The 23,636-nt window shown below is 36.9% G+C and overlaps 1 protein-coding gene across 3 annotated transcripts in view; it reads left to right on the plus strand.

Moving 5' to 3' along the window:
- The first annotated feature begins 2,384 nt into the window (after positions 1–2,384).
- Positions 2,385–23,636, plus strand: part of zgc:109889 (uncharacterized protein LOC553542 homolog) — a 42,983-nt gene continuing 21,731 nt past the window's right edge. For all 3 annotated transcript variants that reach the window (XM_067400409.1, XM_067400411.1, XM_067400410.1), the window contains exon 1: positions 2,385–2,580. The gene's annotated coding sequence lies outside the window, so the exon portion shown is untranslated. The remainder of the gene's footprint in view (positions 2,581–23,636) is intronic.

Here is a 23,636-nt window from a genome sequence, read left to right on the forward strand (position 1 = left end):
CAAACTCGTAACTCTCATCGACTCAGCTGTATCACAGCATAGAATGTATGCTGTGTTAGCTACGGAAACAATCTGACCAAGATCGGAAAAGGGAAATGGAATGTGTGTGACAGAGAGAGAGAGATTGTTTGTGTTAACAGGTTCAGACGTTTGAATGCCATTAAGTACTGCATGAGCACCCGGTCTCTTACTAAAGCAGCATTGGCCATTACGAGACAGCAGTTCATGCAAGATAGAGTCATAGCATCCTCTTGTGGTCAGTTGAAAAATTACAAAAACACCTAGTGTGAATCCAAAAAAAAGTTACTGTGTCATTCAAGCTATGCTGTCTAAATACACTTGCAAGTCAGGTCATTGTTTGTGTAACTTGTGAACACCTCCAGTATGATATGCTGAATCCTCTGAGTGCCAGTAAAACGATAATACAGTTGGGGGTCATATCTTATTTCCTGGCCTAACAATACAGAGGAAATGCCTGCAAACCACTTCTCACAGTGACCTAGAAAGCCAGACCTAACAGAAAAATGGGGTGAAAGTCATATGCCAAATTTACACTGTAAAGGTGGCACAGAAGCGCTTCTGAAGTGGCAATAGGTGTCTTTACACAGACTGTTTAATGCTGCTCAGAGGTGCGATAAATGCATTTACACAGCAATTTTAATAAGTATACATTTATACTAGGGGTTAAGGTGGGTCAGAGGACTTTTATTCAGCATTATGTCTTTAGACAGAATTTTGAGCAGGCACTGAGCAGCCTTAAATCAGTTTTGTGTAAAGATGCCTATACTTAACATAAAGCTTTAATCAAAAATGTCAGTGTGCATCTTTAATGCTAACATTTAATGCAGTTTGAGCTTTAGTCCAGTCCAAACTGCTTCTCAAGGATTTTTTTCAAAAGATAGTGAAGTACAGTAATTAGCCTCCAGCTCTGGGGAACACGATCTCCTGTGAATGTACGATTAGTTGTGATCTGCTTCATCAGGTGGTCATGACCCAATGAGAGAAGAGTACTAAAACAATTTACATATTATGGACAGATGTTGGTCAGTAAGACCAAAAATGCTCATTTGAGGATGTCTATGAATAATGTATAAAGCTGTAAATTCTTGCTGTTTTCCTGTGTAGAACCTTAGAATTTCTCCTGTATGACCTGCCCTTGTTCAAACTCTCCTTTTTATACCATAGCCTGTGAAAGTTTTACCAGATCCTTTTTTTTTTTTTTTTTTTTTTGTTATAAAAACCCCATCATCCTCACAATGTTATCATTTTGTGAAGCTGCTATTTATTTAATAAAAGACAATTATCATTCATTCTGCAGTACACCTCGCTGTGGTGGTCATTGTGTTTGTAAAGTTTTGTAAATTGAAGCATATCTTGAAGAGTTTGAGTACATCTACCTGCAATGAGATCAAATTGTTTCCAGGACCATGGACAGCACCGGATTCATCAGTGGGCGGGATATCTTTACATCTTAAACACAATCAGGTATTTTAAAATAATTTTGTGGAAATTACATCTATAAGCCATCTGTTTAGGTATTTTACCTCAGACTAGAACAAATAATTCATCATATAAATACATTTTTAAGTACTATGGCTTTATGTATATGTCAGTAAATTATATATGAATAGTTCTATTACAAACTCTTAAAATGAGTTTGGTGGTGTAAACTGCTGACAATAATAAAACAAACTGCTGACAATATAGAACAAACTGCTGACAATAATAGCTAAAATTTAAAGCCACATGATAAGGTTGAAGAATTTAATCAATGCATTTCCTTTATATATATATATATATATATATATATATATATATATATATATATATATATATATATATATATATATATATATATACATACGTATTGGTAAGGTAACTAAGAGTTAACCAAGAAACGTTTTTTTACATTTCTGTTAAAATGAAACAATTTTATTCAAATTAAATTATACATTGCATTTTAATCATCACGGTCACCTATGCTGCCATCTACTGATAGAAATACGAATGCACGAATAAGAAACTAATTATGCATAGCCTACTCTGCGCTCTAATTTTCAAAATTTTAATTTGCATAGTAATTTACAAAAATCTATTCCTAACATCCTCGCAGTGGAGACATTTCTGTTTAGAAAAGCTAATATATTTGTCTTTACCTGTTTGTGCTTACATTGGTTTCACTGGCATCAGTACATAATCGAACTAGTTTACCTAATATAGTCTACTACTGGCCCGTCCTGACTTACATTTTTGTAAAGATGCTAAATTGCAAAGTGCTCATTTCTTCTTCCTCTGCTGCTCCAGTCGGTGGGAGGTGGTCAAGACTTCAGTCTGCGCATGCGCGCAAGGCAGCGTTTATCTTGCTCTCTAGCAGAAGACTCGACGCTGTCAAGGAAACGCGCACGCTGGGCGCATCGTTCCGAGATTTACAAACAACTGAACCTGTCTCGCGTACCGTTATTCACATCAGTCGTTGCAGACAATAACCGTTAAGGGATGCATGCGATGTAACAATACAGAGTGAGAGGAACACACGGACCGAAATCAGAGAGACGCCGCTCCAGTGCTTGATATACACAGGTAAACGGTCTTTTAATCGGTTTTGCATCTCTCGTGGGCTTGGACAAAGCTGAGCTGCTAACGCTAACATCGCGCAAGTGCTCTGTTTTGATCCCATAAAAAGGCTGTGATGTGTTTGTTATGCGTGGTATGGCTGTGATGAGGATTAATGTGGTACCGTGAAAATATTCCTAACATGGGGTGTGCATTTTATTATTATTTGCTTTGACGAGAAATCATGTGGTACGAACAAATAAAATGTCGAGTCAGTTGAGGCTGGTGACTTTATTAGGAACTGCGACATAATACATCCATATTTGTAAGTTTACATAATTTATCATAGGTCGGTCTAGTATGCCTAAGGGCTTGAGGTCTCCAGTATGTGTGTGTAATATATATATGTGTGTGTGTATAAATAAATAAATAAATTATATATATATATATATATGATAATATGAACTATGATATTTATAAACATAAAAATATTCATGTTGTTAGTTTGTTTTCTGTCCTCCAAAGTCTGTCCATCTTTTCAAATATTGACTGAAAGTAAATGTTAGACCCTACACTTTGAGCTCTTTACCAACATTTGTAGCCTATGTATGTTTAACAACATTATAACTATATGCCAAGTGCCTTTCTTATGAGCCTAAATATTTGGTTGGCATCATTTCAGAATAAAAATCTCAAAAATAATTTTTATATACATTTTAAAACTGTTAAGTTCTTGTCAAAACATCTCCTGGTCCCAAAAAGTGCCTCAGACCCCATAGGGTTAATAATGTCAGTTTTATCATGTTAGCCAGAGTAAATGTTTGGTGTCCACTTTCCAGCTTGCTTACCAACTTTGAAATGTTCCCACTGGATTGTGACGGTGTCAGCTCTTTGATGTCGCTAACCATGAGCCGGAATGGATCTGTTGACTTTAACTTGAGCATTGATGTCAGTTCTGTTGATCTACTGTATGAACATGTTCACAAGTCTTTAACGTGGAGTCCAAGTCAAGTCTCAACTAAAGTCTCAGTTGGCGTACTGTCTGTATTTGTACAGCAGGCCACCTTTCCCCTTTGTTGTGTTTGTGTGCAATTGTCTTTGTGTGCATTGCCTGTGCAGAAGTGCTGTTTGCTGCTATTTTGCCTTTGCCTTTTGTTATCCTACACCAAAAAAAAAAGAAAGAAAAGAAAATGCAAGCATGGCCTGTCTATTGAGCCTATCGAAAAGGACTTTCCAGGTCACACTACATATCAGGATACTAGATAGATGGACTAAACCAGAGCCTCTCTCATTTTCTCTTTTTTATTCACTTTGGTTGTCAACATGAGTAGGTGCTTCCGGTTTTGTCAACAAACCCAATAACAAACACACACACACACACACACACACACACAGTCTGTTTTACCAGCATGCTTACTCCGCAATATCAGGCAACAATAGGGCATGATCAATGATGCGTTGTTGCAGTTACTTTACATGGGTGTCACGGTGGTCATCATCGATGTTGTGAATCAATCCACTGCTGTACAATGTTATCAATCTCAGACGGATGTGTCTGGGTGTATGCTTGCTGTGGTAGTGAGTGTTACACGGCGTTCAGCCACAGACCGATTACATTACTTGCCCACTGTGGCACCGCCCCCACTGCCATTTTGCTTTTTTATAGAAATAAAGGTTCAGTTGGACAACACAGGGCTCCAGACAAAAAAATTAATTAAGGAGCTCCTATAGGGGGGAAAAAAACAGGTGCCAAATAATTTTAAGAGCCACACAACAAACTTAATTTTAAATCACTTAATTTTAGTCATCCTGTTGTTTATATATCTCCCCTTTACAGTTTCAGCTTTTTCATCTTGTGAGAATTGAATGTCACTATTTTCACTTAATACTATTATAGTTTTTGTTAATATTTTGAATCCGATTAGATTTTTATATTTTCTGCTTTTGTTTTATTTATTTATTTATATTGTTTTTAAACATGCAAGTTTTGTTTGTATAGATTTTTATTTTAGTATTAACATTTTATTTCAAGCAATAAAACATGTTTTTAATGGTTTTAGTTAACTATAATAACCCTGATGGTAGTACAATTTTTATATTGAATAATATGTGTCAAATAATGTTCTTAGTCCTTCCTTCCTGATGCTACAATAGTTTACTTTGAATCAAATGAAAATAGATATATGGAAATAAATATATAAATATATTACATTTGGTTTGTGTAAGCAAATAACAAACAGGGGAAATTCATATACATACTGCTTGACTTTGATTACTTTGAAATACAGCAGGACTCTTATTTTGAAATGTCTGTGCTGTACTTTTGCTGCTCATTCAAGTTCAGATGGATTAAAAAATTACATTGCTACAACCGTTTACAACACAATATAATATAAATATTATAAAGTAAACTGTGATAATTGCAGTAGCAATCGGTTGGCAAATGTGCGCTAATCATTGATTGCGAGCTGCTCTGAAGAACGTGCAACAGCGCCATCTTTTGACTTTAAAACATGTAGCGCTCACATTTATTTAATGAAATTAATAATAATCACATTAGGGAGTATCGCGGTTTGTTTTTCCATCCACAAAATATAAGACGCCTTAAATGATCGTTTATACTCTTGTTATACTGTTTAAGGCACTGAAGACTTTTTATGACCTTAAATTTATCTGATGAGCGTGAGCTGAGTGGAATAATGAAAGTGATCAGCATGATATGGTTTGTACGAATTTGTATGGTTGCCAATGGCGACTTCAGCATAAATATCACTATCAAATTAATAGTTTTAGTTGCAAATGCGACCGCTTTAGGCGCAGTCTGGAGCCCTGCAACGGATGCTACAATTAGCCATAAACTAAAAGCTTCTGCTTAGACTTGTGCCGATATTCGGTAATGCGATAAATCGCGATAATGAATATGCACGATATTGTAATCGTCGGCACTTCGGAATACCATTAATAATAATTTATTACAAATAATTAATTTTTTTATAAGGCAATTAAGAATACCCATCAGTCGTATAAAATGCACAACACCGCTGTATTCTGCGTCAAAAGGACACGCGCTCAGATGTAAACAATCCCAACGTGCACGAGAAGCACATGGCGGAACCAGTGAAGGAGACGAGCTGAATGAAAGTGCGCGTTCACTCTCTGACAACAGAGGGCGCTGATGGAACAGCAGCGTGCAGCGGTTACTGCGGAAACCGTGCAAACAAAGTAACTGCGCTAGTGAAGTTTTTAAAATGCTTCAAACAGCCATTCATTTTTTTGTAATCTCAGTGTTGTTCATCACAGCACCAAATACTGAATACTTAAAAAAGACTTAAAAGGATTATTTTCAAACCTAAACATTTTTATATTTTAATCTGGACTACAACATGCCCTATTGATTAGAAATGCTCTGATTATTTGTTATTGTTCAGTAAAACTTTGAAAACATACAGCTTCATTAGTTTACATGTTAATTCATTATCACTAAACTGACAATAAAAATATAAAGTATTAATTATTATTAATTAATGTTAATTTCTTAGTTACTGTTTAATAACATTACTTAAATCAAAATAACTTATTTAATGGACCTGAGATAAAACTAACAATGATCAGTTGAGTTTCTAAACTAACATTAACAAAAAATAACACTTTCTGTAACAAATGTAGCTATTGCTCAATCTTACTTAATGCATTAAATAGAGTAAAGTGTTATCTGTTGTTCTTTATAGCCTAATTCTTTTGCTTTTTAATCTGTTTGAAAATTTCAGTCAGAGTTGTTTTTGTTTTATTACAAAAAGAGTTCTTAAACCTGTTAAACTATGACAAATGGTTTTGCAACTTATTTTAATACCGTGATAATACCGTACACCGTGATAAAAGCTTCATTAATTAATGGCAACATGAAATTTGATACCGTCACATGCCTACTTCTGCTCTACTCTATACAGCATGAGCTGCAGAGTCGCAGCAGGAGTCAAATTTCATAGCTGTAGTTAGGAGTAATTTGTGTCCCGAAAGGTGAATTGCTACAACAATGATAAAGACCTTTCTCCATGCCCCAACCTTCGTCACACCATTAATCCAACCTGCAGACACTTACACTTGGAGACATGACTGACAAGATGATGATGGAGAATTTGGTGCGCAACAAATATCTTATCTTGTAAAATGTGCGATCAGTACCGGCGCTCCCTATACACAGAGTATGTGTAATTGTGAATTTGAACACAAAAGTGAAAGTAAAAAACCAAGCTTGCATTCAAAAGCGATTTCAATACCCTGCATATTGATAGCAGTTCCCTAATGCCCACAAATTATAGGCCTTCAGAGTATACGCGTGATCACAAATTCAAACATGAAAGTGAAAAGCGAGCGAATGGCCGATTTATTCGTCCAGCATCTAAGTATTTGGCACAAAATGTATTTTAAAAATTAACTGTCAGCATGCTAACCATTTTTTTAACAGAGCAGATACATTTCAAGACAGCTGTCGTCTGATGTCAAATTGCATGCTGTAAACAATGTTCCTGTGTTTATGCATCTTATGTTTTTTTTAATCTATTATATTGGAATGAAAAATTACGTGTTTCTTTTCATAAAATGAAAAGAAACACGTGCATGGATGAACTGTTCACAACAACATGAACAATTGAACAATAAAAAAAAATAGATAAAATTGCATTAATTTTCATTTAATTTTTGTATGACAATTAAACTGAAGTAATCATTCTTTTGAGTCTTTTTCGGGTTGAAGGTTTCACCCACAGACATATTTCACTCTCCAGTTAGCCCACCGCCTTTTCTCCGAACACCCCAGTTTCGTTTTCCTGTTAGCCTGCCCCATTTACTCAGATGAAGGACCCATCCATATCCTAATAAATGTACTGGAACTTCAGATACAAAGCAGGTCTCAGATCATAGCACTACACTCAAAGCACTTGCTCCAGGGAGCGACCCCTTTTGCTCGAGGCCTTATTCAGCCAGGAGTTTGTGCATGGGGTATCAAGCTAGGTCACATGGTGTCCTGGCTGATTTGTTCCAATTGTGCTGAATGCAGCACATTTAATTGTGTGTGACGGAGTGAGAAGAGTTCATGGTTGAGAGACAGAGAGAGAGAGCGTTGCTAACCCTCAAGCCCATCCCAGTTTAACACATGTACTCTTATTTATTGCAAAAGTTTGGGCTTTAGTGACCCATATCTTTTTTCATCTAACATTACAGATGTATATCGTAATTTGCAACATCAGTGAATCTTCTTGATTTGCAAATGGCATATCTGATGCCTTCAAAATCAGATCCACAAGAGCTGGTACACATGATGAGGACAGAGCTTTTGATTCATTGGTATGTAGTCTGTCTGGAGCAAGTTTATATCATTAACTAAAACTATTGAAACATTTTCATTTGTTTGTTAATTGAAATAAAATATAAATATTAGATGAAACCTTAAACTATATAAATTAGAAATGCTGCTTATCAACTAAGTGAAATAAGTGTAAGTTTAAGCATTTCAGTTATTAACTGGAAATAAATGAATAAATAAAACTGAAATAAAAATACATTAAGCCTAAATGGTAATATTTAAAGGTGCCCTAGAATCAAAAATTGAATTTGCCTTGGCATAGTTGAATAACAAGAGTTCAGTACATGGAAAAGACATACAGTGAGCTTCAAACTCCATTGTTTCCTCCTTCTTATGTAAATCTCATTTGTTTAAAAGATCTCAGAAAAACAGGCGAATCTCAACATAACACTGACTGTTACGTATCAGTCGGGATCATTAAAATGTACGCCCCCAATATTTGCATATGCCAGCCCATGATCGAGGCATTAGACAAGGGCAGCCAGTATTAACGTCTGGATCTGTGCACAGCTGAATCATCAGACTAGGTAAGCAAGCAAGAACAATAGCGAAAAATGGCAGATGGAGCAATAATAACTGACATGATCCATGATATCATGATATTTTTAGTGATGTTTGTGAATTGTCTTTCTAAATGTTTCGTTAGCATGTTGCTAATGTACTGTTAAATGCGGTTAAAGTTACCATCGTTTCTTACTGTATTCACGGAGACGAGAGCCGTCGTTATTTTTATTAAACATTTACAGTCTGTATAATTCATAAACACAACTTCATACCATTCTTTATAAATCTCTCCAACAGTGTGTAATGTTAGCTTTAGCCACGGAGCACAGCTTCAAACTCATTCAGAATGGGGTGTTTTGAGCTGAAACTTCAGACACATTCAGGGGACACCTTAGACTTATATTACATCTTGTAAAAACTGGTTCTAGGGCACCTTTATATAATAAAAAAAAAAAAAAAAAAAAAGTGACAAAAGCACAAAGTTACTTTAAAATGAAACCAAAACAAAAAAAGCAAATTCAACACATAATAAAAAAAATTATAGTTGGCCTAAAAAAAAAATATATATAAAATTAATACTAGTCTAACGTCATTGACCTTGAAGGTGATAATGTACAGTTTGCTCTCTGTCTGTCTAACTATCTTGTCTATCGAAGTGTTTGGCTTCTGCTCTTCTCTTTTTTTTGATCAAGCCACAATCACAGGGCATGAAAAGAAACCATGGCAACACTTCCTCTCAGTCTGCAGTAATGACACTCTTGTTCTGTGTTCCGAACAGCTCTGAATATTTTGGATAAGGGAACAAAATGTGATCGTATTTCCTTACAGGGTTTTTTTTTTTTTTTTTTTTTTTTTTTGGCTAAGGCTTGATTAGCTTGGCTCCCTGAGAGCCCACAGATTTGATCCTGACATTAAAGAGGTGAAGGGAAGTCAGTGGAAAAGGGGGGCAGGGGGGATCAGGACCTCTGGAATCTGAGCAGCACAAACACACATCTGCTCATCAGTTCGACCTGCAAATGCAGCTCTGCTGTTTGTGCTCCTCTTGATTTGATATTTAAAACATAATGTCCTCCTGAAAAAAATGTTGCTGGGAAAAGAGAAAGGAAATAAGCAGAGATGAGTCTGATGTTGGAGGATATTTGTCTGTTTTGTGTGTATGGTCACAAAGTAAAAGATATCAGATAAAAGTGATATTTTTGATCTTTATACAGTAGTGAAATACAGTAATGTTTACTTGTCAGAGTCTCAAACAAAGCATGGCCCCGCCCCTAACTATAATAAATGTTGATGATGCACAAGGGCCACAGAGCATTGCCCCGCCCCTAACACTACAGCGGCTCGCCCGCTCAATCGCGAGTTATTGTCATTACCATTAGCTACTACAACCTACATTTTGCTAGCTATGCCTTCGTCATGCAAAGGTGTATTACCTGGTTGCGATAATATACAATACAGCTCAGTCTCCTTATTTAAATTTCCTAAAAACGATGATATGAAGAAAAGGTGGATTCATTTTGTGAAGAGCCATCTTGATAGAGAGCTGACAATCACCACCAACACCCGCCTCTGCAGTGATCATTTAACACCGGATAGTTTTACAAACTTTCATCTGAGACAGCTGGGATTCACTGATAATCCACTGTTATTGGTAAATGGGGCTGAACCGACTATCTCCCGCCTCGGCATTCATCATCCCGGCATTCATCATCCCGTCATCCTCAGATTTCGCGGTGCCGACATCTGGTGCCACAGTCAGCAGTACGTGCCCACCAATGAGTGTAAAATGCTTTGTCTGTGCTTATAATTAGTAGGTAGTCCACAGTAACTCTACTAAATTTTGCAACCGTCTAATGTGATTCTTTTGGTTATATGAATCAGTATGTTTGACTCATTAGACTAATAAGTTGAGAGAGACGGCAGCTCTTGCAAGTAGGCGTGGTTTTAGCGCAGACACACCCCTTGCGTTTGAGAGAGAATAATGCTGTTTTTTATCCAGATTTTCATAACTTACAGTATTTCATTTACTTGACTTGGTGTGACAAACTCAGAACATATTAAGTGTTAGTTTACCCAAAAATAAAAATTCTGTCATTTATTACTCACCCTCATGCCGTTCTACACCCATAAGACCTTCGTTAATCTTCGGAACACAAATTAAAATATTTTTGTTGAAATCCGATGGCTCTGTGAGGCCTTCATAGGGAGCAATGACATTTCCTCTCTCAAGCTCCATAAAGGTACTAAAAACATATTTAAATCAGTTCATGTGAGTACAGTGGTTCAATATTAATATTATAAAGTGACTAGAATATTTTTGGTGCGCCAAAAAAGCAAAGTAACGACTTCAAAACACTGCTTCAGGAAGCATCGGAGCATAAATGAATCGGCGTGTCGAATCTGCTGTTGATTCAATACGATGATTCGATATGCTGATTCATTTATGCTCCGATGCTTCCTGAAGCAGTGTTTTGAAATCGGCCATCACTATACAAGTCGTTATATTTTTTTTTTTTTGGGTGCACCAAAAATATTCTCGTCGCTTTATAATATTAATATTGAATACAGTCATTTTATTACGGACTGTTTAATTGTCTTATGTAAATTGAATTCAGAGTTTGAAATCAAGCTTCCTTGTGCTGTCTCTAAGCTATTGCAACAAAATTCCCCCACTGTAAAAACGCAAATACATTGAGTGAGCAAACATTTATGTGAGATGATTGTAATTTTGTCATTGTTTAAAATGTGAATAAAACCTAAATTAAAATCTAAGCACCATATAAAGCGATCATGGCTCTTAAGACTTGGATTAAACTACTTGATTCATATGCATTACTGTCACAATGTCTCATACTTTTTGAAGCTTGAAAATATTAATTGCATAGAATTTCAATGGATTGGTAAATGATTGAGATATTAGAAAAAAATCTACATGTCAGTTTATATGGCAGTTTTTCCCCCATGTAATCGGAAATGGTATGGAATATTGATATTTTTCAAGGTATTGTATCAAAGTTAGAGTTTACAGTATTGTGACAACATTTAATTGATCAAAAGTCACAGTAAAGTCATTTATGATGTTACAAAATATTTCTTTCAAATAAATTCTATTCTTTGAACTATTCTTAAAGTAATCCCGAAAAAAATATATAGTTGTTTCCGCAAAAATATTAAGTACTGATTTAAATTGATAAGGTTGGAATGTTTCTTGATCACCTAGCATATTATAATGACTTCTGAAGGATCATGTGACACTGAAGACTGGTGTAATAGCTGCTGAAAATTCACCTTTGTTTAAAGTTATAATAATTTACAAGTTTTTCTAATCAAATAAATGCAGCCGCAGATGAATTGCATTAGATTGGAATCTATTAAGAGAATGAACTTCAGTGTTTGTGACTAATGATATAGTGTGTGTGTGTGTGTGTGTGTGTGTGTGTGTGTGTGTGTGTGTGTGTGTGTGTGTGTGTGTGTGTGTGTGTGTGTGTGTGTGTGTGTGTGTGTGTGTGTGTGTGTGTGTGTGTGTGTGTGTGTGTGTGATATTTTGCAAGCAGTCCACAGGCACTTGGCTCACAGTGAGAGATGAGTGTTTGATAGCATTACATTGACTTTTAAACACATGCCTGGAGAGAGAGAGCTGGGCCTTTAATTCCATTATAAATGCCATCTGTTTCACACAGAGCGGATGCTCATGCACACACACAAACTTATTAAATGACACTGATGCACATCAAAAACAACATGCATCCACAAAAGCGGGTAGTTCTGTCTTTAATATCATGCAAACAGAGACTACATGCTCACTGACTCGGACTCCTGCTGTACTATAACTGCTCCTAATCAGATGATTGTGAATGAGTGTTTAGCGTTGGTTAATGAGGTGAACCTCATATGCTCATTGCTCTTAATATTCATATCACATATTACTGCTTTACATCCCCCTACACACATCACTCAGGAATTCACTCTGCTGCTCTCCCTAGGGTCCCTGACCCCCTCCTGCTGTCAGAAAGAGATGGGGAAATTCAGACATGCTTAGGTATAATCGTTACAAGAGTGGGTGGGGCTCTTCTGCATTTGACATCTTGTTGAGATGTATAGAAGGGATTCTCTCTGCACCATTTTCACTCTTCTCCCTCTCTCATTCTGTCTCTCTCTCTAATTCAATCCTTTCTCAGAAGCCATTTCAGTGTTGTTTCCATGGCAACATCACCAAGGCCCCTCCTGGCAAGGTGGCACACTTTTTGGTTCTCTCTTTCTTTCATTCATTGCTTTTCTTTCTCTCTGTGTGTGCTTCCTATAATTCTCATCATTCTCACCATCACGTTTCAACAGTTTGTGTCTAAGGGTTCAAGTCAGTTGTTTTTTAAAGGTGCCCTAGAACGCTTTTTTACAAGGTGTAACATAAGTCCAAGGTGTCCCCTGAATGTGTCTGTGAAGTTTCAGCTCAAAATACCCCATAGATTTTCTTTTATTCATTTTTTTTAACTGCCTATTTTGGGCATCATTAATATGCGCCGATTCAGGCTGCTGCCCCTTTAAATGCTCGCGCTCCCCGCCCCCCAAGCTTGCGACTCTATAATACATTGCATAAACAAAGTTCACAGAGCTAATATAACCCTCAAAATGGATCTTTACAAAGTGTTCGTCATGCAGCATACCCGATTATGTAAGTATGTTATTTATTTGGATGTTTACATTTGATTCTGAATGAGATTCATAGTAGCCTATGTGTGGCTAACGGGGCTAATGCTAACATTACACACTGTTGGAGAGATTTATAAAGAATGAAGTTGTGTTTATGAATTATACAGACTGCAAGTGTTTAAAAATGAAAATTTTAAATTTTAAATTTTTTTTTTTCAATTTTCAATTCTATGGCACCTTTAATATTATGATATTATACTATTGGCAACTAGCTGAAATAAAATAAGTTTACATTTTTTATATTTTTTTTCAATTAACCTTTATTTTATTTCAAGTAGCAAATTTTTTTTTTTTATTTTTTTTTTGTTTTAGTTATTATATAAAAACCCTGAATGACATGCAAAGAGAAGATGGTGAGAGAGTGGGAACAGTTTGACTCTATTTATTTTTTTTAATTGAAAGTTTCTCACTATTACACTTAACCAGGCACAACACAACAAATCGTCATATGATAAATTCTTTCTTCCATTTTAATCAAGTTTCTTTTTTCCTTAACCAGTTGTGGCAAAAATTTTTTGGTCAAAAATCACTTAGTTTTATTTTATTAAACATGAGACATGTTCTGATTGGCTGAAATTGTGTCAAGTTGCGCAGCAATTTCATTTGAAACTTGACACATCATGGCAGGTTAGGACATGATGTTGGTATCAGTGACTGTGTTTGAAATGTTAGAGATTTGCCTATCTAAACAGCATTGTGAATCTCTCTTCCCATTAACCCATCCTGTTGTGAGTCAGCAGCAAACAAAAACTGTTTTGGTAGGTAGCATTCCTGTAGCGCAACTGTTAGAGCAGGGCACAATGCCAAGGTCATGGATTTGATTCCCAGGGACATACTGATAAAATGCATATCATGAATTCTTTGAAAGTCAAAATCACTTTGGAAAAAAGCGTCTGCTGAATGCATGAATGTAAATGTAGATAGGGAGCTCACAAGGTTTTTAGAGACAGACAGCCATGATGAACTGTTCAGCTTCTGAGTATTTTGCTGTCTGATGTGTCCTTCCATTCCTCTAAAACATATAGACACATAGACCGATATTCTCTATACTAATATATAAATAAACAAAATCGGGACTCTAGATAGTTAAACTTTTCTAAAATTGAATGGCTATCACATATTTTGCAGCTGTGCTATCATCTTCTCGAATTATGAAGGACATTTTCTCAGTACCATAAGTTCAATGAATGATGTAATTAATGAATTCAAATCTGGGGAGAAATGTTTCTTTTACATTGTGATATTTAGGACAGATGAGTAGAAAGAGTTTCTCATCCTCTATTTGCTGTAGATTAGTGTCTACAGATCATCTGCTTTATCTGTCCATGCTTGTTTACATCTTCCTCTCTCTATTTCTAAATCATGGTCAATTAATCTGTATTTGGAGAGGATTTGTGTTTCATTAAATTGTTTATTTAATAGATAATTTGCCAATGTAGTGGTTCTATTTAGGGTTGAGTAACATTGGAGTTTATTGTGGAGGTTAAAAAATGTGTTTTTAGTGATTAATCATCTCTCTTTCTCTCTCTCTCTCTCCATTAACCCATCCTTTTATTACTTACACTTCACACAGTCCTGCTGAGGGCTTGAGGGAATGAGGATTACAGCCCTGTGTCTCTATGGTCTCACTCATCTCTACTGCTTTATTCATGAGAAGACAGACTGAAAGAGAGCGTGAATATTTCAGTGCAGTGTTATCTGTTATTGAACTGGTGTGTAATTGTTATAATGGTGTGTGTGTGTGTGTGTGTGTGTGTGTATATAAAAGAGATCAGGGCAGCAATTGATGATCAGCCAAGCAAAATTCTCCAGTTTTTTTTTACATTTTAAAAAACAGTGACAGATAATTTACATTGTAAGAGCAGAATCAAATGGGGGGGAAAGAAACTATAAAGTTTCAGGAGGGATAACCGCATTTAAATACAGGACTGAATCCCCATAAATTTTTGTTCCATGTGTATACAGAACATGACTCTCTCCCGAAATTGCAATTATTGACAGCATGGTAATGGTAACCACAGCAAAGTTATGTTTTGTTTCTGTTTGTAAGGCTGCTTCGCAGAGCACACTTTTGATGTGTTGCCATGTCCACTTATTATAATTGTTTTGGGCTTGTTGTTTGGGTTTGGTTCATAAAATGATCAAGTGACGATTTTAAAGTTGGCAGGTGGGATATTTTGGTTTTGTTTTCAATATAAAGCTTTTGGATTGATCTCTGTTTATTATGGGCTTGTTCTTGTCATTCCTAGCAAGATCTGGTAACACAAATGAGTCAAAGCTCAAACTACCTTTCCTGTGGTTTTCTTGCACCACGCACATACGGGCGAGAGACACAGCTCTAATGCACGTTTAAATACGTCAATAACAAACAGTTGTTCAGTTCGGTTCCGTACACACTGTGTAGAATTTCTGTAAATATGATTGTCACTACCTGCATTTTTCAGGAGTTTGTAGAATGTTTGTCACCAGTGTTGAGGAAAGTTAAAAGTAATCTATTACAATATTGCATTACTCCCTAATAAAACTTTTTACTAGCAACTTTTTCTTTTATGGAAAGTAACATGTTGCATTATTTTTTTCTCACCTGGGCTGGGCTTGCTTATTTGCTTTTTAATAACAAAAAAAGTTCTTTTTTTTGGAAAATGTAAAGGCCCTTTTACAGTGTCCTAATTTACCACCGTATTTACTGACTAAACACTTAAACTACTCTAACATACACACACATACATTCATACAGTTTACCAAGGGAAAGAGAGCTGAAGCAAAATACAGGAAAGCAAGAAGTTATAGCATTGTTTGAAATTCAGCAGATCAACAGCCTTGAGCAATCCATCAGTTTAGTTCAAACACGCCCTTATTTAAAAGGGTTAAGGATACTTAATGTATCAAATAATGAGACTAACTTTGATATTTGCATGTCTCACCCATTTGAATTAAACTGTCCTGATGCAGTTTGTTGAGGCTCCAGTTGATCTTTGCTGATGATGTCTTGATGAGAGAGAACCAATTGGAGGGTCTATGGTGAATGGAAAGGCAAGGCTGAAGCCTGGCACAAACTTAATGGTCCTTAGAAGACTTCTAGTTCAGCATCTTCACATCAGAATTTCTCAGGAAGTGGAAAAACCCACATTATCCTGTGATCAGTGATCTTTTAAAGTTTGAAGATGTTAAGTCCCCTGAAGGTATGTTAGCCAATAAGAAGTTGTTCCTTTGGAGGGAAACTTTACAATCCTTTGTCTTCTTGCATATGTAATTTGAGTTTAAGAGAAGAACCTTCAAGATTCTTATAATACTAATATGTTGCATCATGTAGTTCATTAAAATACAAATCTGTATATATCAAGAATGATATGCGATCTTGATTAATCAAGTAATATTAACACATGCATTCAAGGATTAATGCAACGTCTGACATAACATCTCACTTTCAGCAGTTATTTTATCTATGGTTTGTAATATTTCTTACATATTTCTGCTCGATGTAAATCAGATAAAGATAAATTAGCACAGTACCAGTACCTAATGAGAGCGATTGCATGTGTGAATTAGTCATACCATCTCTCTATTAATTGTGAAGCTGTGGGTTGTAAATAGTTACTTCAAAAGTAGAAACATATATGCTATAATAAGTTTTGAGTTTCTAAGCTACTTTAGTGGTTAATCACATGACAGCGCTGACAACTACTTTCTGCTCCTCTCAGTGCGCCCAATCTTCACGTTTTGCACAGCTACTGTTCGTATGAGTGTTCGTGCCACAATGCAGCTGCGCGAGCACGGTAGCTCGAAATAATATACATCCAATCATCTAAAATCGCTTGAATGTTCAAACTGGTAAACCTTAAAACAAATACATCTGACAAAGTTTGAAAACGCAAGGCTCACCACTTGTGCACCATCACTATGTGTTGAACCGGCATTCGCCTCTGTGTTGCTTTTATGCCACTGACTAGGGTTGCAAAATTCCGGGAATTTTCAAAGCTGGAAACTTTCCATGGGAATTAACGGGAATATATGGGAATTAACGGGAATATACAGGAATTAACGGGAATTAATGGGAATAAACAGAGAATTTGCAAAATCCTGGTTAGCCTATGACAGGGTACTTAAATGTAGTTGAAAAGAACATCTTGCAGCATAATTTTGGTTAAAACAACCATATTTAATATAATTTTAGTTGAATTTTTACCCTGAGATTCACACAGCACACTACTTACTGCAGGGCCATTGAGGCCACGCCCCCTGCATGCACTGTGCATCCCCCAGTCCATAACAAGCTCATTTGAACAAAAATACAGAAACTGTAATATTGTCAAACATAACTACAATTTAAAATAATGATTTTCTATTTTGATATGCATAAAAATAGAACTTATTTCTGTGATGTAAAGCTACAATTTCATCATTATTTCTCCAGTCTTCAGTGATCCTTCAGAAATCTTTGATATGATGATCTGATCCTTTGTTATCAATGTTGGAAACATTGGTGTTGCTTAATTCTTTTATAACATGTGATACTTTTTTTAGGATTCTTTGAATAAAAATTTAAAGAACAGCATTTATTTAAAATAGAAATCTTTTGTAACAATATACATTACCGTTCAAAATTTGGGGGACAGTAATTTTTTTTTTTTTTTTTTTTGAAAGAATTTAATACTTTTATTCAGCAAGGATGTGGGAAATTAAATAAAAGTTATATTAAAGTGATATTGTTAGAAAAGATTTCTATTTTGAATAAATTCCATTCTTTTTAACTTTTTATTAAAAATGAATCCTGAAAATAGTATTACAGGCTCCAAAAAATATTCAGCAGCACAACTGTTTCCAACAATGATAATAACGGAGTATCAAATCAGCATATTAGAATGATTTCTGAAGGATCATGTGACATTGAAATACATAACACACAATTGTTGCAATAAAAATATATTTTACATATTTACTGAATTAGAATTAATTGAATGCGAAAAATAAATAACTTATGTTATGACCAAACAAAATGTTTATATTTGTTTTTATATGATACTTTTTATGTAAATATTATACATTTATATAAATTTCCTAAAATTTCCAATTAATTCCCATAAATTCCTGTAAATTCCCATAAATTCCTGTTAAGTTTCCAAATTGGAATATTTCCCCAGGTTAAGTTCCCGTGGAAAGTTTCCGGAAATTTACCGGAAACTTTCCACCCCTTTGCAACCCTACCACTGACTGACTCACGTGGCTCCACACGCTGTAGTATGTTTTTAACCCTCTGGAGTCTGAGGCTGATTTGGGGCCTGGAGAAGTTTTGACATGCTCTGACATTTGTGCTTTTTTCAGTTCTTCATAAACATATTAATGGAAAAAGTGTCATTACACTGTATTCAGCACAAACTAGGCTACAATAATATGTGAGGAACATGTATGTACATGTTTGTGTTTTTGAAGGAATAACATTTATGCGTGGTTATTGAAAAAACAAAAAACTTAAGTCACTGAAATAAGGCCAAAAAAAGTATAGTAAATCTGTGTTCACAAGACTTTTGGGTATTGGAGGTTGTAGACTAGAATTTTTGCTTCAGAATTATGTAAAAATTATGCTGCCTACTCCTTCATATAAAACAATATATTCATTTAGTTTTTGTAAGACACTTTTTGCCAAGAAACACAGTATGCGAGGAGGCGTGAATCACCACTGAAAATGGGCCATTCTCACCTGAGAAGACAAAAGAATTGGATAGTAATGAGCTGAAATGACTTTCATATTAATGAGGCATTTCAGTCAGGTAGGCTGTGAAAAAAAAACCTTCTGTGATGTCTCAAGCTCATTATGATATATGAAGCATACAGAAAAATATTACAATATAAAGTAATGGTTTTATATTATACTTTAAAATATAATGTATTTCTGTGATGCAAAGAGTCTGAATATAGGCTTTTAGTTTAAAAACATGCACATTTGGAGAAATATTGGATTCTCATATGCTTATGTCAATTTTCTATACAGAGGAGTTATATTAATTTAATATTCACTGTCATTACTATGAGCGCTGGTGTTTTCAATTCATCCTTGAAGTCGGAGGGCGCTCTGTGCATTTTTAGTCCACAAATTCATCTAAAAGAAGAAGAGGCTATTCCATGAATGGAGTTTCCAATTCATACAGCAGCAGGAGGGCGCTAAAGAAACAAAAACTCATCTAAAATTCATCCATAGAAGAAAAGTAAACCGGAACTAACTGTATGTCTTCTAGAGATCGCTAACCATGACTTTTACATCCAGATAAACACTTTTCAAGACAATAAATACACGATTGAGATGATGAATGCATGTATTGCCTCTGAATTTGCGTCTGAATAGCGCTGCTCCGTGGGCGTGGCCGCATTAGCGGATAATGAGCTGAATCACAGACTTCTGACATGGCTCTCTTTTCATACAGATTACATAAACACAGAAGGTTTGTTTTCGATTTGACTTACATGATTTAAAACCTGACATCTTAACGTTTTTTTTAGACATAAGTTTAATTTTTCTGTGATTAGTATTCACTAAGTTACAGTTCATTTTCTGAGAATTATCAGATTGGATTTCGTTCAGAGGGAGAGGAGAGATCACGCATCATGTTAGTTTTCTTTATTTTACAAAAAGCACAACATTTTGTTTTTACTTTGAGTGTATATAAATAAAAGAAGATATTCTATAGTTTCAATTGATATATTACTTATGTCTCTATGACAAAAAATGACGGAGTATTTGAAGTCTGTTTTGCTGCAATGTGAAAAAAAAACTGCAAAACGTGCCGGCGCGTTTTTAGACCTCAGAGTGTTAAGGGGGAAGTATTAACCAACATGGGAAAATTACGTTGGTTAGAGGTACTGAATTTCGGTTTCCATTACTTTTCGATTAATCTTCCAGCCCTATTGCAGGGTGAGGATGTTCTTTTCCATGGTTTTTGTTGAAGGGTCTTGCGTTCTAGCAGTACTGTGTACTTCTGTGTACTTCTGGTGCCAGCTTTGGATTCTGGGTTTTGCGGTTCAGAATCACTGGGGTCTTACAAACCCTTTTTGAAGAGGCCTTGTGTTTGTTAAAGGCTTTCTGTGTCAGGTCATGTAGTTGTTGAATAGGCATTGTGTGGGGGTAGGCCGTAATGCCCAAATGGTGACTTACAATCAGATAGAGGTTTCAGAGGAAAAGGCTCTTGAAGCTGGTGTCCTCCTCCATCCCAGGTTCGTTGCAAGCTCTGAAGTATGCTAATCTGAGTCTGTGGTAGTAAACATCGGGAGTTTCATGCCGACCTTGTTTGGTGTCTAGGGCAGCAATCAGCCCATTCTCAGACTCTGGGTCTAAGAATTCCTTTATGATGGCTCGTTTCAGCTGCTGATAGTCTGATTAGATGTTTTCTGGCTGCCGAGTCCGAAAGTGTCGCAACTCTGGGCTGGAAGTGATCTAAAGCAGATAGTCTATCTTGGTGGTTTACACTGGTCAAAGACTGCAGGTGAAAGTCGATGTCTCGCAGGTAAGTGTGAACGCTGTGGTCTCCTGCGAGATCTAGTGCGAATGTAGGGATGTTTCTGGCCATTCGGTTGAGGTCTTTGAGTGACACTTCACGTGTCGTTTTTTTAATCAGACTAATTCACACACGCAATCGCTCTCATTAACACATTCAAATAAATGTACTGGTACTGTACTAATTTATCTGTATCTGATTTATAACGAGCAGAAATATGTAATAAATGTTAGGAACCATAGATAAAATAAGTGCTGAAAGTGAGCTATGATGTCAGATCACTATTTCATTAGGAAAAAATATTCCACCTTTTAATAGTCAAGCATATTTATAGTACAAACCTTGCCAGTGAACTATGAGGGCAAAAACAAAACAAATATAATCAAAAATAATCATTCATTAATTGTTATCAAGGTAAAAAGTTAGGCTTCCAAATTAGGAGGTCTAGCAACGCTCTTAACTTAAAGGTACAGGTTAAAAAGGCTCAACAAGGTCTGCAACTTGGCACTCCCACCTAATTGGCTCTAAGGACAGAGGCTGCGAACAACAACTTTCCAAAGTGAGAGGAGGCTTAACTATGCCCTATAAAGAGCAGCTATCAAGAAGGCCTAGCAACATGATCTAGCTGGCCAAGTGAAGCTCTGTAGAGCAAAGGACTTAGCAAACGACTCTTATAAGGAGAGGATGCCTAGAAATACTCCTTGCTTGTGCGTTGTCCAAGGAGGCTCACAGAGAGCCTAACAACCTGGCATACTACCTACCCAAGCTCTAGGGACGAAGGCCTCGCCACTGCATCCTATGCCTGTCAAAAATTACTAAAAGCAGGCGGAGCTCATTTTGCAAGCAGTAACCAAGGATTCTCCCAGAGAACCTAACTTGGTCCCTAGCTGAACTCAGAGGATGGAGGACTCAGCACTACATCTTACACCAGCCAAGAAGGCTACACAACAGCCTTGTTACTAAAGCAGGCGGAGCTCAGGGGAGAGCCTAGCTCTAAGAACTGAGGCCTCAGCAGGTTGACTCTCTAAAGCCTGGAACACACCAAGCCAACGGTCGGCCGTCAGGCAGTTTTTGTTCGTCGGCCGACTAAGTTTTCTCTGTGTGTTCCGCACCGTCAGCTGAAGTTGGTCCTCGTCTGCTTTTTTTCAGCCGTTTCGTCATGTTGAATCAGTGTTGGGACATCTGATCATTCTGATTGGCTGTTCAGCTACTGCCACCTGCTGGTATGGAAAGGCATTGCTTCTTACGCAGGCGTAGAATGGACGTGTTTCTTGGCCATCGGTGTGGTGTGTCAGGGCAACTTTGGACCCAGATGCTGCCGATGTGAGCCAACCCCTCAGTCTGCTTTAGTCGCCACTACTTTGTTGGCAACGGCTTGGTGTGTTCCGGGCTTAAAACGAGAGGAGGCCTAATGACGTTTTGCTCTCAGGACAGCTTCCAGGGAGGCTAACTCAACTTAGCCTAACAACTCAGAATTGCTATTCAAGTGGAGCTTCGGGGGAGCGTGGATCTCTTCCACATCAGCATAATTTGCATGCTGGAAAAGGTGAATGTGAGCAGAAAAAGGCTTTCCCCAAGATCTCTCCACATCAACGTGAAGATCTGGGAGAAACTGAAGGCTCGTATGAGCTGGGCGGTTATGTCCCGATAAACAAAAGCTCATCCAAACGGATAAAGATGATTGTCCAAATTCCCTCGAGAAACGGAAAAAATTAGATATGTTCCGATACCCCTTTTCCATTCCCGATACCGATTCCGATACCTGAGCTCAGGGTATCGGCCGATACCGAGTACTGATCCGATACCTAGGTGCAGGGCTCTGAACTGGTTCAAGGAATGAAAACGAAAACCGGAAATGAACAAGATTTTGACGAAACGTAACCAGAAATGGAAACTGAATCAGATTTAATCATTTTGAACAGAAACGCTCATTTGAAATGGCCATTAACCGATGTGGCGACCAGGGCGGGCGAGAGCCGTGAGGGAACGGCGCCAGGCCGGTGACGCAAGTGATAACAAGCATCACCTGGGAGGCGCACCGGCCTTGAGTCTCTCACGGAGGAGCTCCGGGAGCATAAAAGGAGGAGCGACGACCGTGGACCAGGCCTGGACTTTATGTTATGGTTTATTATGTTTGTGTGGCCGGCAGACCCTCGCGGACCTTTTTGTTCTTTGTTCATTTTGGAATTAAACTTTGTTTGAACGTTCGCCGGTTCCCGCCTCCTTCTTCCCACAACTACTAACCGTCGTTACAACCGGTTAATAACGTTATTTTTTCGTTCTATTTAATATTTTGATTTGGCAGTCAACAAATCACACATTCAACTAGTACATCCTATGCAAATGTGACACTGACGCATCCAACATGAGTGAGATGCCCGCTCTCACGCTCAAAAGTGAGATGCCCACACTGACGCGCTCAGGCTCAGCTGTCAAGTCATCATAGGTTAGGTAAGTTACAATGGCAATGCCCTGGCATTAGTTTTTCCGATGATATATGTCACCATTAAGGCCTAAATTTAAGTGAAAATGAATGTCAAGTAGGCTAATATGCAGCTTTTTGTGCATTTTGAAACCAATTACAGGATATGTAGAACATGAGTTCACACAGCCACATCGCGCACATGCAGCGGTTCGGTGAGCGGAGAAAACAGAATAAAACTTTAGGCTTACATAACACATATACAATAAAAGGGAATATTTAGGCCTATAGGCTTCGCGAAATATTTCACCATATAATTAGGTCTAAATATTAACAAATCGTAAGTGGTTCATCGTGGCGCACTCCAACGACCATAAATTATGGAGTACAGTTTAGGAAAAAAACATTCCAGTGGTCGCACCGGCACCTCATGCGCGCGGACACAAATTCTTGCATTGCTTACTTGATATCGCAGCTGTTAAATATTAAAATAAAATACAATCAACCAAACACATAAAACTTTACACTGCTCAATTCACTTCTGTAATACAATCTGCCGTCCTGTGACCACCGCCTGATTATGCTGTTATGTGAAGGATGTTGT

The sequence above is a fragment of the Chanodichthys erythropterus genome, chromosome 11 (genome assembly GCF_024489055.1).
Source record: "Chanodichthys erythropterus isolate Z2021 chromosome 11, ASM2448905v1, whole genome shotgun sequence".
Classification (NCBI taxonomy): Eukaryota; Metazoa; Chordata; class Actinopteri; order Cypriniformes; family Xenocyprididae; genus Chanodichthys; species Chanodichthys erythropterus.